The sequence below is a fragment of the Salvelinus sp. IW2-2015 genome, unplaced genomic scaffold (genome assembly GCF_002910315.2).
Source record: "Salvelinus sp. IW2-2015 unplaced genomic scaffold, ASM291031v2 Un_scaffold3613, whole genome shotgun sequence".
Lineage (NCBI taxonomy): Eukaryota > Metazoa > Chordata > Actinopteri > Salmoniformes > Salmonidae > Salvelinus > Salvelinus sp. IW2-2015.
This window is the reverse complement of record NW_019944890.1, coordinates 1-15360: the sequence shown is the minus strand read 5'-3', so window position 1 is coordinate 15360 and position 15360 is coordinate 1. Positions and strand designations below refer to the sequence as shown.

Below are 15360 nucleotides of genomic sequence, written 5' to 3'. Positions count from 1 at the left end.
AAAATTACTGCCACAGTGGTTGAAGACCAGCTTCTCTCTCCATGGCACTTCAACGTTTTCTCAAGGCGGAAACGTGAAACGTTTTATGTAGAAAGGTTTAAAACTATATTGACTAGCCCCAATACAGGCGGACAAATATGATGGAGACAACAATCCTAAAAAAGCAATTTACTTCTCATGCTGAGTAGTCGAACTGGCGTTAACTATTCATCGGGATTGACGGGGACATCATGTTTAGACCTAGAAACTATATCAACATATATAAGGCGCAAATATAATCAGTATGAAAGCATCTCAAACCATAACCAGTTCAGGAAGTGCAAAATCCTTTTGAGTGTAGATTTTGAGTGTAGAATGGATTATACATCGTGAAGATTGCACACAGTCAGAAGACTTCATTAGAATAGATTACAAAGCAAGGGGAGGAGGGGAAAACTCATGTTTCTGGGATATGTAAGTTGGAAACGGGTCAGGGTGACAAAGAGTATAAAGTAACAGGAAGTAGATATGCAGATCCAACATAATCAAGGGCCTAATTAAATCTATTTGCAGAACAAAATACAACCACACTGACCGTTGTGCTGAGTTATAACATGTTGCAATGCTCACAAGTTAGAAAAAATTATCTTATGGAAACAAGTTAGGAATTGTACTAAAATATCAAATTGTCAGTTGAAACCACAGCAAAGATTTCATCATCAAATCAGTCGAATGTATTTTATAAAGCTTTTTACATCAGGAGTTGGTTAGAAAGCATGACAAAGTGGCTTAGCAGATACGCTGCCTAAAACCCAAAGAGCGAGCAGCGCAGAGGCAGAAGCACAATACAAGCGTTCATGGTGTGCATGCTTGTCATACTGATGGACAGGATAGATAATCAGAACAGGATAGAGCACACAAAAACACATTTCAAACGTTCATAGATTACAACAGGGTCAGGTAAAGACCAATAATGGATATAGAAGGGTGAAACGTTCATAGATGACCAGCAGGGTCGGGTAACAGTACCATAATGGATAATGACGGGTGAAACGTTCATAGATGACGCAAGCAGGGTCAGGTAAAGACCTAATGGATATAGAGGGTGAAACGTTCATAGATGACCAGCAGGGTCAGGTAAAGACCATAAGGATATAGAGGGTGAAACGTTCATAGATGACCAGCAGGGGTCAGGTAAAGACCATAATGGATATAGAGGGTGAAAACGTTCATAGATGACCAGCAGGGTCAGGTAAAGACCTAATGGATATAGAGGGTGAAACGTTTTCATAGATGACCAACAGGGTCAGGTAAAGACCATAATGGCTATAGAGGGTGAAACGTTCATAGATGACCAGCAGGGTCAGGTAAAGACCATAATGGATATAGAGGGTGAAAACGTTCATAGATGACCAGAAGGGTCACGGTAAAGACCATAATGGAATATAGAGGGTGAAACGTTCATAGATGACCAGCAGGGTCAGGTAAAGACCATAATGCTATAAGAGGGTGAAACGTTCATAGATGACCAGCAGGGTCAGGTAAAGACCATAATGGATATAGAGGGTGAACGTTCATAGATGACCAGCAGGTCAGGTAAAGACCATAATGGATATAGAGGGTGAAACGTTCATAGATGACCAGCAGGGTCCAGGTAAAGACCATAATGGATCTAGAGGGTGAAACGTTAATAGATGACCAGCAGGGTCGGGTAAAGACCATAATGGATATAGAGGGTGAAACGTTCATAGATGACCAGCAGGGTCAGGTAAAGACAATAATGGATATAGAGGGTGACAACGTTCATAGATAACCCAGCAGGGTCAGGTAAGACCATAATGGATATAGGGAGGGTGAAACGTCTAATAGAGTGACCTGCAGGGTCGGGTAAAGACCCCATATGGATATAGAGGGTGGAAACGTTCTATAGATGAACCCAGGCAGGGTCAGGTAAAGACCAAATGGCATATAGAGGGTGAAACGTTCATAGATGACAGCAGGGTCAGGTAAGACCATAATGGATATAATGGAGAAGTTAAGATGGACAGAGCGTAAAACATAAAGGTGAAACCATAGATGACCAGCAGGGTTCGGTAAAGACCATAATGGATATAGAGGGTGAAACGTTCATAGATGACCAGCAGGGTCAGGTTAAAGACCATAATGGACTATAGAGGGGGTTGAAACGTTCAATAGATTACCAGCAGGTCAGGTTAAAGGACCATAATGGGATATAGAGGGTGAAACGTTCATAGATGACCAGCAGGGTCAGGTAAAAGACCATAATGGATATAGAGGTGAAACGTTATAGATGACAGCAGGGTCAGGTAAAGACCATAATGGATATAGAGGGTGAAACGTTCATAGATGACCAGCAGGGCCAGTTAAAGACTATAATGGCTATAGAGGGTGAAAACATTTCAAGACGCTAGGGTCAGATGCCTTTCATTTTTAAGGAAGTCAAGGTTTATGGGTTGGGTGGGTTGTGGGGGCTAGTACCTTTCCGTTCACCTTCCCACCCATGGGCCAGATAACACTCAAACCTAGGACTGACAGTCTAGACTTGAGACTGAGTCTGATTCTCTCACATCGGCAAACCATTCCATAAAGAGGAGCTCTGTAGGGGAAAGKGTCCAGCTACTGAAGCCCTGCTTCCAATTCATCTGATTGAATTAGCAGAAAAGGATCATTACATATTAACAATAATTATGAGCAAAACACATGGGATCTAACCTGGAATGCTGTTTAGCAGCACCACCAACTCCTCTTTTGCCTCGTTTTCCTCCTTTAGGACCTTCTGCCGACAGAGTTGTATTGCAGGTACTATAACATATGAAGGTGAACATACATTTCATAGATTGTTTAAAATACATCAGAGTTATTTTTTTGCAAAATGATACCGAAAACAATCTTGAACAATGTGTCTTCTCAATACTTAACTGATTTCCAGTTTTACATATATACCCTGACCCTGGCGGCGTAGTAGAGGAGGGCATCGGTGAGGGTGTCATCTCTTTTGTGATCTTCTAAAGGTAGGACCATACCCTCTCCATCTGTTCTCCGTCAGCAAGCCCACTACCAGTCACACACCTGGTYCCATCAGTGACCTGAAATGTAAAGTACAATCAGAAACCATAATGAGCATTACAATGGGTGGTGATGATTAATTAAGGGACTAGGACAAATTACAACTAGCTGTTTCTTAATACTGTTAGGATAACTGTCTGCAACTACAATGAATTGTTTTTTAACAGAATAAATGATACCTGTAAATGAGGCTTCAGGCTGGCATGCAATGTCAAAGTGAAGAAATGTTGTGATGTTTGGTCCCTGCATTGCTTTCAGGTCCCCCAGCAGGAACACAGCATTTGCAAACCTGAAATGACAGTTCAACATCAGTCATCGTAGCCAATGTTATATAACTAAAATACATCAGCAACACATCTGAAGCATCCATCTATCCATCCATCCACATGGATCCATCAACATACTTCTCTCCTCTCTTCAGGTTCAGGAACTTCAGCGGATGCTCGTGCCTGCACGCCATCCCAAACACACCAGTTATGTCCAGGTTTGGATCGCAGCGGATCCCCGGCTTGAAATCCCGGGCACCCCTGTAAAATGAAGTGAATAAGCATGAGTGAAAAAAGGCACATTCACTAAGCAGTTCAAGTTGAATCTAATCTGTTCAACTTCCCCCCAAAAAATGGACAGAATAGTTAAATGCTAGAGTCGCATCACCAAGGATAAATGGCTTCTCCTGATTTCAATCAAACCATTTAACTTCTCCAACATTAGTCCAGCTGTTGGTTATACACACAAACACACGTCACACATGTCACACAGAAGAGGGCTAGTGATACTAACTGATTGTGAGATACATCCAATTCTTCAAAATCCAGTATACCTCAGTTGGTGTGTTGGTGTGTCTGATGCTCCACCTACAAAGCAGTCGACTTTGTCTTCGTCACAAAATAAAAAAAACACACAGCATGTTTGGGAACCTCAATGCTGGTCCCAGACAATCTTTTTCTGGGAAGCCAAAATAGGGCATCAACTGCAATAATTTGATGACAGTTTTCCTTTAAAACAAAAATGCAAATAATGAATTATACAAAATGATTAGGGATACAGGGAATGGACATTTGCAAGGTTATTACTTAAACCCTTGTGCTCTTTGGGAAACATAGGTCATTCCTGCTGTAGTTTCGTCGTGAATGCATCGGTATTATCCACTAAGCAGATGATTGGTCCACAAAGCTTTACAAGAGACCCGTTATCTAGCGTGTTGTGGATCCAGACAGGCCTTCATGGCAACCGTAGTGACCTGGGTGGGAAAGCCACTCACAAAACTTTGCCCTGTCTGGCAGACCAGCTCCCAGCTGTGCCCTGGACACCATATGTGAATTGATTTCCCCACATCTATCATCAGAGTTCGTTCTGTTAGGTGACCTAAACTGGGATATGCTTAAGGACAACAAAGTCAAGGTATTGGAGTGGCCATCACAAAGCCCTGACCTCAATCCCATAGAAAATGTGTGGTCAGAACTGAAAAAGCATGTGCGAGCAAGGAGGCCTACAAACCTGATTCAGTTACACCAGCTCTGTCAGGGGGAATTGGCCAAAATTCACCCAACTTATTGTGGGAAGCTTGTGGAAGGCTACTCGAAATGTTTGACCCAAGTTAAACATTTGAAAGGCAATGCTACCAAATACTAATTGAGTGTACGTAAACTTCTGACCCACTGGGAATGTGATGAAAGAAATAAAAGCTGAAAGAAATAATTCTCTCTACTATTATTCTGACATTTCACATTCTTAAAATAAAGTGGTGATCCTAAGACAGATCATTTTTACTAGGATTAAATGTTAGGAATTGTGAAAAACTGAGTTTAAATGTATTTGGCTAAGGTGTATGTAAACTTCCGACTTTAACTGTATGTATTTCACCCCAAAAATATATGGGGGATTGGAAATGATGCAGGCAATTACATTAATGGAAGCTACAATCTATCCGCAATATTAAAGCTGATCTACCCCCTAAAAAAATACATTACCTTCCATAACTCCAACTGGTGGACAAATATTTATCTGAGCCACAATCCCCACAGCTCCATAGCTCAGCCTCCTCCAAAACTCTACACACACTGCAGATGGCGTTCGGGTGGTGGACATTCCAGCTCCACTGCAGGCATGAGGAGTAGCTCCCTCAAACCCTTCCAGACCTCAACATCAGCTGCCTTCCTTTTGTTTATGATGGTGGAGGAGGTGTGTCACTGCAGCTGGGCACAACTTCTGCTGCAGAGGGAATCGGCTCGGCTTCTCCCAGTACTCTGGGGCGGCATGTAGTCTAGTGGTTAGAGCGTTGGGCCAGTAACCGAAAGGTTGCTAGATTGAATCCCCGAGTTGACAAGGTAAAAATCTGTCCTTCTGCCCCTGAACAAGGCACTGTTCCTAGGCCGTCATTGTAAATAAGAATTTGTTCTTAAAACTGACTTGCCTAGTTAAAAAATAATCTTATTTTTAATAGCCTAGAGGCCATCAAAACTCTGCTTTCTCACACAATTGCATAGCCTATACAAATGTTGCGTAACATGGGCTTATAGGAACACCTATTCTATTCCATGCTTCAACCAGCTTTGAGGAGCTGGCTCTTACTGCACAACAGGTAACAATTTTTATTTGTTACAGGTACAGTGCCTTCAGAAAGGATTCACACCCCTGGACTTTACCCACATTGTGTTGTGTTACAGCTTGTCACTGGTTTCACACAATATCCCATCATTTCAAAGTGGATTTATGAGGAACAGCAAGGAATCGCATACCATTTACTTTAGCGAATTGGTTCGGTTACTAATGTTAGTGCATCTGATGTTGTAGCTATCTGACTTCATTAGCCAGCTAATTTTCACACCATGAACTCAATTATTTGATCAGTTGGCTGATGTTGCTCAACATTTCTCTGGCTAGTTAACGGAGAATTCGATCCAGCTAGCAAGATACTTAACAATGCTAATACTTGTTCCACCACACTTTCTCCCTCACCTAAAACTTTCCAAATGCCAGTTGCTTTTTGGTTACAGCTCATGAAGTACGCTTCATCACCTTCTCACCTTCGTTTCTGTGGTCAGGCTTCTCACCTACCTCTTTTATATACATACTGCCTTTCCACTCTCCCACTGTCTTTCCAGAGCGCACAGCTGATGCTGTAACTAGCAAATTGGATGTCTCTTCTCTCTTCAGTCACGTGCTGCATTCTGTTGTTTGGGGATTCTGCAACTACAGGAACTGCTATGTCCTCAGGGTCAATTTGGGGAATTTTATTTAAAATATGTTTTTATCCTTTATATGTTAAGTTCACACTACAATCACCCCAGATATTTTAACACCTCTCTATCAAGTAGTTTAGCTACTTGTAACGATGTACGCCCAGAGTCGGGAAGCAAGATCAGGGAGTGAATACATTTAATAAATAAAGAAATAAAGAAAACAAGAAACACAAACAACGCACCGACATGAAACAGCAACAATGACGAGGGGGGAAGAAACCAAATGGAGTGACATATAAAGGGCAGGTAATCAAGGAGGTGATGGAGTCCAGGTGAGTATCATTATGTGCGTAACGCTGGCGACAGGTGTGCGCCATAACGAGCAGCCTGGTTACCTAGAGGCCAGAGAGGGAGCACACGTGACACTACTTTTCAGATGCATTTTAGACCTCAATTTCACTTCTTTTCCCTTGTCCTAGACCCAGACTTTTGAGCTTCTACTATGTTTTTCTGTGAGAAAACATTCATAATTACACATTATGTAATGTTATCTTCTAGAGAAAGAGTCAATAAAAAAAAATCTGTATCAATATTTATTGTGAGTATGCCCTTTATATTGTTATTTACACAAAATATACCTGTCCTTTGGTAGTGATGTCATTTCCACCACTGAGGCCAAATTCCTCGTTAATAAAGTTTTGTCAAGAGAATGTTAATTTAGTTACCATGGAAACTTATTGCGACACTGAAGCACATGGCTGCAGCGGACAGTTGTTCCAGAAGTGATGTCCAGAAGTTGAAGAAAAATCTAGGTAAATATTGCTTGTTTAGAGAATATTTTTATTGTCAGTCATTTCCAAACAGGCTGAAATTCCTTTAATTTGTGGTGAAATTTAGATTGTTTAAATATATTTTATGTATTTATTGTAAACTAAATGCTAGCTGTAATACTAGCCAAAGTCTGTCATTTTTCTCCAAAAACAGTAGAAGCTAATTTCCATCACAGGTAGCCTAGTGGTTAGAGCATTGGGCCAGTTACAGAAAGGGTGCGGGATCGAATCCCCGAGCTGACAAGGTAAAAAATCTGCCCCTGAACAAGGCAGTTAACCCACTGTTCCCCGGTAGGCCGTCATTGTAAATAAGAATTTGTTCTCAACTGACTTACCTAGTTACATTAAACATTTTTTATTTTTTATAAAAATGTCCATCACAACCTTAACTGTGGAGGTAATGACAAAAATCCATTATGTTATTACTTTTTCCTTTCAAAAAAACTTTAGGCTTATTTAATCATGTTTTAAATTACTTTAACCTAGAAAATGCTCCAAGGTTTCCACAATTGGAAAACTTGAGTAGTATTTTTTTGTTTTTAGAAGATGCCACATAAAACAGCTCAGATGTCACAGACATAGAAACAAAATTTAAAAAAATATCCTATACGATACCAGGAACATCTGCAAAAAGACAGGGAGAGATACTGGAAGAAAAAAGAGAAGGGAGAAGTGAAATTTATCTCGGAGCATACAAAGCGAGAACAAAGATGCAAGCGATGGCAATGAAAATGCAACCAACGGAATAGAAGACAGACTTTAAAGAGAACAGTTGCAATGGAAACCTACCTATCAGGTAACACAACACAAGTCATCAGATGACTTGCAGCCAGAACATGAGGCCATCATACCTGCCCCTAACTTAGCTGCCCCTGATGCACACCCTGATACTCCTTCCTCATTATCTGCAACAGGAATGAGAATTTTAATACTTACTGTAAGGAAAAAGGTTGGAAGAAGTCATAGAGATTTTTTTGCTTAACAGAAAACTGAGAAATACAAAAAAAAAGGTATGATCAACTGATGAAGAAAATGGTGAGACAAGATTCCCCAAAGACAAAGACAAAACAGAAAATGAAGGGAACTCCGAAGAACTTGAGAAGGATATTATTGTTTCAAAATGCCATCATTGCAGAGTTAAAGCAAAAGCATTAAAAAATGCGCAGTGCCAAGGACAAACAAGTTGCTTTAAAATTGCTCAGAGGCAACATCCTGAGAAAATATGGCCTGGTCAAAGCTGCAAACGGAGAATTTAGGATTTTCAGCAAAAGCAATGACGGCAAATGAAAACAGGCCAACAAGTCTTCAATACTCCCGGAAAAAGCAGTGTAACATAATTAGCACAGCCACAGAAGAGAAAACCACTAGATTCTATGAACGTGATAACAACAGTAGAGCGACAACAGGGGAAAAGGACACACTAACGAGGAACAAGAAGAAAAAAAAGCAGAAGCGCTTCTTGAATGGCACAATTCAGAARGTTTATCGGATTTTTAAGAGGGAATATTCAGAGATTAAAATGTCCTACWATGAATTKTGCAAAAGACGRCCTTTTTGGGTTGTCAAGCCAACCATTCAGGATAGGGACACGCCTCTGCAAAACCCACGCCAAACTCCAGTTCACGGCGGACAAACTACATTACCACAAATTGATCAGCTGCAGGAACTTATTGAGTCTTTGTGCAGTGAGAACCTGGAGAAAGAGTGCATGTACACAGAGTTCTCCCTTTGCCAAGCAAAAGAGCTTAAAACATCTGACTTTGATGCTGGTGAGCAGACATGGTGGTTTGAGTGGAAAAACAAAGCTGAAGAGAGAGAGAGGAAAAACAAAGAGGGAAACGTGGAGAAGTTCACTGTATATTTGACAGTAAAAGAAAAGATGTGTGGCACACTGCAGATTCTACTGGAGGACTTCTACAAAGGATTGAAAGAGTAGTTGGTCAAACATTCGACACCAATACTCCAAACTGAGAGAATTAAAAGAGAATCTGCGGAAAGAGGAGATCATCGTGCATATTGACTTTGCAGACAACTCAGGGGTGCAACTTTCACTGGGGACAGGGGGAACATGTCCTCCCCACATTCTGAAATGGCATTTCTGTCCCCCCCAGTTTAATCATTGGAATGTGATACAAAATGAGGCAACTGTGTGCTTTAGGACCATGCAGACGCCTCCGAGCGGTCGGGTATGCTGTTTGGAGTGTTTATCCGACTGGATAAAACAAATTATAATAATTATTTCCCCCCATTTCTAAAACCAAAGTTGTACCCCTGAGAGAACTACCTGTGTAAATACATCAGTGAAATCCAGGCAGTTCACTTTGGCGATTCTCACAAGCAGGTGACCCTCCACACCTGTGTTGGGTATACCACAAATGATGCAGTTTCACCTTGCTCACTGAGCTCTTCTATGCGGATGACCCTTCTGCAATCTGGGCTCATCTCTCAAAAACACTGGTCTACTTCCTTGAGATCTGCCCATCGGCTACTTTTGGAATCTTACTTTGTCTTAAATTAATGAAATGTTTAACAATGGTTGTTGTTCAAAATGTTTTCAATAAAATATTGTTTTCATAATTTTGTTTTACATAGACATCATTTCCACCACACCTTGTCATTTCCACCACACACAATTTTTAGGTACATTTCTATATTATGTAGTATTTACATTGATTGATTGTTTTAGATAGGGAAATCATATGGTTGTTATCATATCACAAAAAGGTTGGGTGGAAAAATCTCATCTTTTATGATAAATGTTTTCTGCTGTCACAAAGGCAAGTTTATACATCCAGGCGTTGTGTTGAATTACTCATATTAGGAAAACCTTAAAAATAATATTCAATACGAGTTAATTTAATGACGTGATGTACATTTTTGTCTATGGCTGTCTGGGAAAAATTAAAAAAATATATAAATTCCTGAATTGTACGATCGCAGCCATTATCAGATATTATTTCTTGACAAATCAAATACAATTATAATACTGGTAAAATGGTGTTTCAATACATTTTAATTTCTGAAAGCTTGCAGAGCCAAAGTGCCTGAAGTTGCAGAATCACCCAGTTATGTCAACGATTGGCTGAGCCTTGGATACAGCTAGTATTGCTCCAAATGCACATCACTCATTCGCTTACAGCCAGTAGTGATCCAAAGCCCCGCCCCCCAAACATTTCTCATCGGATCTACATCCACACAGGTCACCTATTTTGGATTCAAAACTGAGAATTTTGCCGAAAGGTGACTAGTTTGCATCCCTGAATAATAAAAATAAATTGCAAATATTGTGCAATCCAGGTGTGCAAAGCTCTTAGACTTACCCAGAAATACTGTAATCGCTGCCAAAGGTGATTCAATACTGGTTGAGGCGTGGATCAGAAAACCAGTTAGTATCTGGTGTGACCACCATTTGCCACATGAAGCGTGACACATCTCCTTCGCATAGAGTTGATCAGGCCGGTTGGACGTACTGCCAAATTCTCTAAATTGACGTTGGAGGCAGCTCATGGTAGAGAAATTAACATTTGATTAACTTACAATAGCTCTGGTGCACATTCCTGCAGTCTGCATGCCAATTACACACTCCCTCAAAACTTGAGACATCTGTAGTTGTGTTGTGTGACAAAATGCACATTTTAGAGTGGCCTTTTATTGTCCCCATCATAAGGTGCACCTGTGTAATGATCATGCTGTTTAATCAGCTTCTTGATATGCCACACCTGTCAGATGGGTGGATTATCTTGGCAAAGGAGAAATGCTCACTAACAGGGATGTAAACAAACTTGTGGACACAATTTGAGCATATGGAACATTTCTTGGATCTTTTATTTCAGCTCATGAAACATGGGACCAACACTTTACATGTTGAGTTTATATTTTTGTTCAGTATATAAACCTGTTAACTGAGTCCATATTGCCAGGATTTTACAGCTCAATGTCAGGACAGTGGTGTAAAGTACTTAAGTAAAAATATTTGAAAGTACTACTTAGTCATTTTTTGGGGCTACTTTACTTTTTATATAAGTCATTTTTTGGGGCTACTTTACTTTTTATATTTTTGCCAACTTTAACCTGATTCCAATTCCAAAAATAAAATGTACTTTTTACTCCATACATTTTCCCTGACACCCAAAAGTACTAGTTACAATTTGAATGCTTAGCAGTACAGGAAAAAGGTCCAATTCACACACTTATCAAGACACCGTCCCTGGTCATCCGTACTGCCTCTGATCTGGTGGGATCACTAAACATAAATGCTTCGTTTGAGTGTTGGTGTGCCCTTGGCTGTCAAAAAAAGTAATAAAAAAGTTAATTGTGCCATTTGGTTTGCTAAATATAAGGAATTTGATGTATAGCATTTACTTTCTACTTTTAACTCAAGTATGAAAATTGAATAGTTTTTACACCACTGTACTTAAGCACATTTAGTAGTATTTTACTGGGTTACTTGAGTCATTTTACATTAAGGTATCTTTACTTTTACTCAAGTATGACAATTTAGTACTTTTTCCACCTCTGCCTAGTGTACTCTTCCCAATGCTCAAACACCACATTTTGTGTATAAATTCCAGTGGTTCCCAAGCTTTATTAAAACAGTTTGCTACACAAACTTACTGTATGAGTGGACAATTTCGATTGAAAATATCCCTGAGAGTCAGCGATTTGGTGTCATTTACAATTTAAAGTACTTTATTAGTTCAAATGCATCAAAGAGGCAATCACTTCATGACAAATATACAGAGGAAAATAAACAGGTAGATTAGACCAAGGGGAAGAGTAGGAAGAAGTTTGGTGAAGAAGCGTGGGCTGGGGATGTAAGCTTGTGCATTTGTATAAAATACCGTTATTCACATGCCAGGCATTGCCAATGGAAAATGTATCATTTTCCAGTGATATTTGGGTGGGGAAAGTAAGCAAGTTATCACATTTTTTTGTGCAGAGTAATGTACAGTTGCAGAGAGAGGCCTCTAGTGGCCAAAAGGCCATTTTAGCATGGACAGCCAACTTCATTGGCTGATCCCCCTCCCCCCCATGACCCTGTTGGAAATCATGTCCAACCTGGTAATCAGGAGAGATCAGCCAACCGTGAAGAAAATTGACCACTTCAAAATAGAGATCGCCTCAATGGCAGTGCCTGTGCGCTCAGACGCAATAATGGGAAATACCGTATATAGGGATGCTTTCTCTCTGTGTGTAGAGCCCAAAAACAAAATAATATTACGATCAATATTATACAGCAGGCGACTACAGTAAAGGCTCAAACGGGACACTGTGTTGCAGTACTGAGACACAGGGCAATTTGTATTATGTACTAAATGCTTACATGGCACATTTTGGTCCATGTCAGTGCTTTCGTGTTGTAACAAGTCATATGCACACAGGTTTTGGGGGTTTGTTGTTTGCTTGCTGTAGCGGTCTTGCAGTCTTCATCCTCCACCACCAGGCCAGTGGGTGTTTATAAGAAGTAGTCGGGGGTACGGCGGGTGACATGGGGCTCCCCGCGTCGAGGTGCAGGGTCAAACTGAAGGCTGGAGGAGGACAGTAAATACAACATTAGGATGACTCCAATGAAGACCATTACAGAACTGCCACATTTAAACATGTCAGAACAATCACAATCGAGGTGATAATGGAACGTATAACTCAATTTATAATGCCAGCACTTTTACAGATCTACCAATAGGTGCCCTTCTTTGCGAGGCATTGGAAAACCTCCCTGGTCTTTGTGGTAGAATCCGTTTTTGAAATTCGCTGCTCGACAAAGGGACCTTACAGATAATTGTATGTGTGGGGTACAGAGATGAGGTAGTCCTTCGAAAATGATGTTAAACACTATTATTGCACACAGTGAGTCCGTGCAACTTGAGCAATTTTTTTTTTTACTCTGGAACTTATTTAGGCTTGCCATAACAAAAGGGGTTGAATACTTATTGACTCAAGACATTTCAGCTTTTCATTTGTAATTTGTACAAATTTCAAAAAACCTAATTCCACTTTGACATTACTGGTATTGTGTGACAATACCAGTGACAAAGAAATCCATTCTAAATTCAGGCTGTAACAACAATATCTGGAAAAAGTCAAGGGGTGTGAATAATTTCTGAAGGCACTGTATATATGTATTTATTTATAATATAATCATTGAGAACTAAAAATCCCCKAAATAAATGCTACACAGCTGAAAAAATAAAAAAATTCAGCAGCATTGATAGTCATGTTTGTGCATCGATTGTTATGTGCATTGATAGCAAAAGAACACAGCATTCATGGAAAAATGCAAAGAACTTTGGAAAATTAGCACAAATGTTTCTCAGCCACATAGCAGAATATGTATAATTGCAGAAAACAAGCCTGAAAACAGCCTAAAAAAAACTAATTTTCCCACCAGGGGTGCATTTCAATCAAACAGACTTATTGCGGATACAGGGCTATGCATGTAGACGTTACTGCATGTTGTGTCACAAATACTGTTGCATTATACAACAAATGTGCCCACTCTGGTCTTGGCACGTGGGCTATAGCCAACAGCTGGCAGATACAGTGCAGGTACCTACACGAGATTATTAAGGACAATATTTATTTGTCAAACGGCAGCCATGCATTGATGAATAAACATCACCAGAATAAGAAAGGTGCATCAAGCTCATCACCGTGCATTTTCACCACTCTGTGCAGTTCATTATAACTTATTTCATCTGTAGCCTAATAAACTGCATGCTTTCCCGAGTCGTAGTGGGAGGACCAGACAACATATCAAGTTTACTTCAATATGATGGTTATTATACCAATATTTGCTCATAAAAAGGCATTTCCACCGCCATTTCTCACTTTATACATTTTACTGACACAAAAATACCGCTCTGACGTCACTCATCCATAAATGTATACAGTATATGCTTATTCCATTCCTTACTTAGATTTGTGTGCATTAGGTATTTGTTGTGGAATTGTTAGATATTACTTGTTAGATATTGCTGCACTGTCGTTACTAGAAGCACAAGCATTGCACTACACTCGCAATAACATCTGCTAACCATGTGAATGTGACCAATAAAATTTGATTTGAAAAGATCCCACCGTATCGAACCAACAAATTGTCTGTCGAACAGTTATACAATTGTACCAGCATTTCCTGTTTCCGTCAGTCCGGTCGTGACTTTTTTTTAAATGCATCAGGTAATTCATCTGTATGAAACGGTTGGATGGAAACCTGGTTATAAACACTCATCTGAGTTCACCTGTCCTTAGATCCTCAGATAACCTCAATGTCACTTACAAAGAGTATTTCAGAGTGTCGTCCAGTTCCATGATGGCAGCTTGGTTGCCACAGCGATAGCAGTAGTTTGGTGCACTGAAGATGGTGACGACGTTTCGGTCATGACACCAGTTGTAGCCCTGGAAAACAAAAATCCGCATCACTATAAAAAGTAAAGTGAACCTTAAATTGCTTATTCTAATCATTAGTTGGATCTTTCTGAGGACATATGCCACGTATTTTAGGTACTTAACTTCTTGTGGGCAGGGGGTAGCATTTTCACTTTCGGATAAATAGCATGCCAAAATTCAACTGCCTGCTACTCATCCCCAGAATATAAGATATGCATATTATTAGTAGATTTGTATAGAAAACACTCTGAAGTTTCTAAAACTGTTTGAATCATGTCTGTGGGAATAACAGAACTTATGTAGCAGGCAAAACCCCGAGGACAAACCATTCAGAATGTTTTTTATTTTTTTTGATGTCACTGTCTTTTAAATTAGTTTTCTTAGAGACACCAGATTTCTAATGGACTTGCTTGCAGTTCCTACCGCTTCCACTGGATGTCACCAGTCCTTGGAAATCGGTTGAGGTTATTCCTTTGTGTAATGAAGAAGTAGGGCTATCGTAAATGAGGGTCACATGAAGTAAATTTTTTGAGAGAGGCACGTTACGAAAAAAGTTGCGTCAGTTTGTTTTCTTTTTGTATTGAACACAGATCATCCTGTCTTCAAATTGATCGATTATTAATGTTTAAAAATACCTAACGTTGTATTACAAAAGTAGTTTGAAATGTTTTGGTAAAGTTTAAATGTAACTTTTGATATATTTTGTAGTGACATGGCGAAAGTTGGAAGCTGTGTTTTTCTGGATGAAACGGTCCAAATAAATGGACATTTTGGATATATAGCGACGGAATTAATCGAACAAAAAGGACCATTTGTGATGTTTATGGGACATATTGGAGTGCCAACAAAAGAATTTAGTCAAAGGTAAGGCATGATTTATATTTTATTTCTGCGTT

General features: G+C 39.8%; 1 long non-coding RNA gene and 1 pseudogene across 1 annotated transcript; both read right to left on the bottom strand.

Annotated features, from left to right (window-relative positions):
• LOC112067830 (toll-like receptor 13) overlaps positions 1–3526 on the bottom strand; it is a 26566-nt pseudogene extending 23040 nt beyond the window's left edge.
• An 8687-nt stretch (positions 3527–12213) lies between these two features.
• LOC112076181 (uncharacterized) lies at positions 12214–14677 on the bottom strand. The gene is made up of 2 exons (XR_002895124.2): positions 14355–14677; positions 12214–12606 (listed from the first exon to the last, which is right to left on the bottom strand). It is a non-coding gene; the product is annotated as an uncharacterized lncRNA (long non-coding RNA).
• Between the last annotated feature and the right edge of the window lie 683 nt (positions 14678–15360).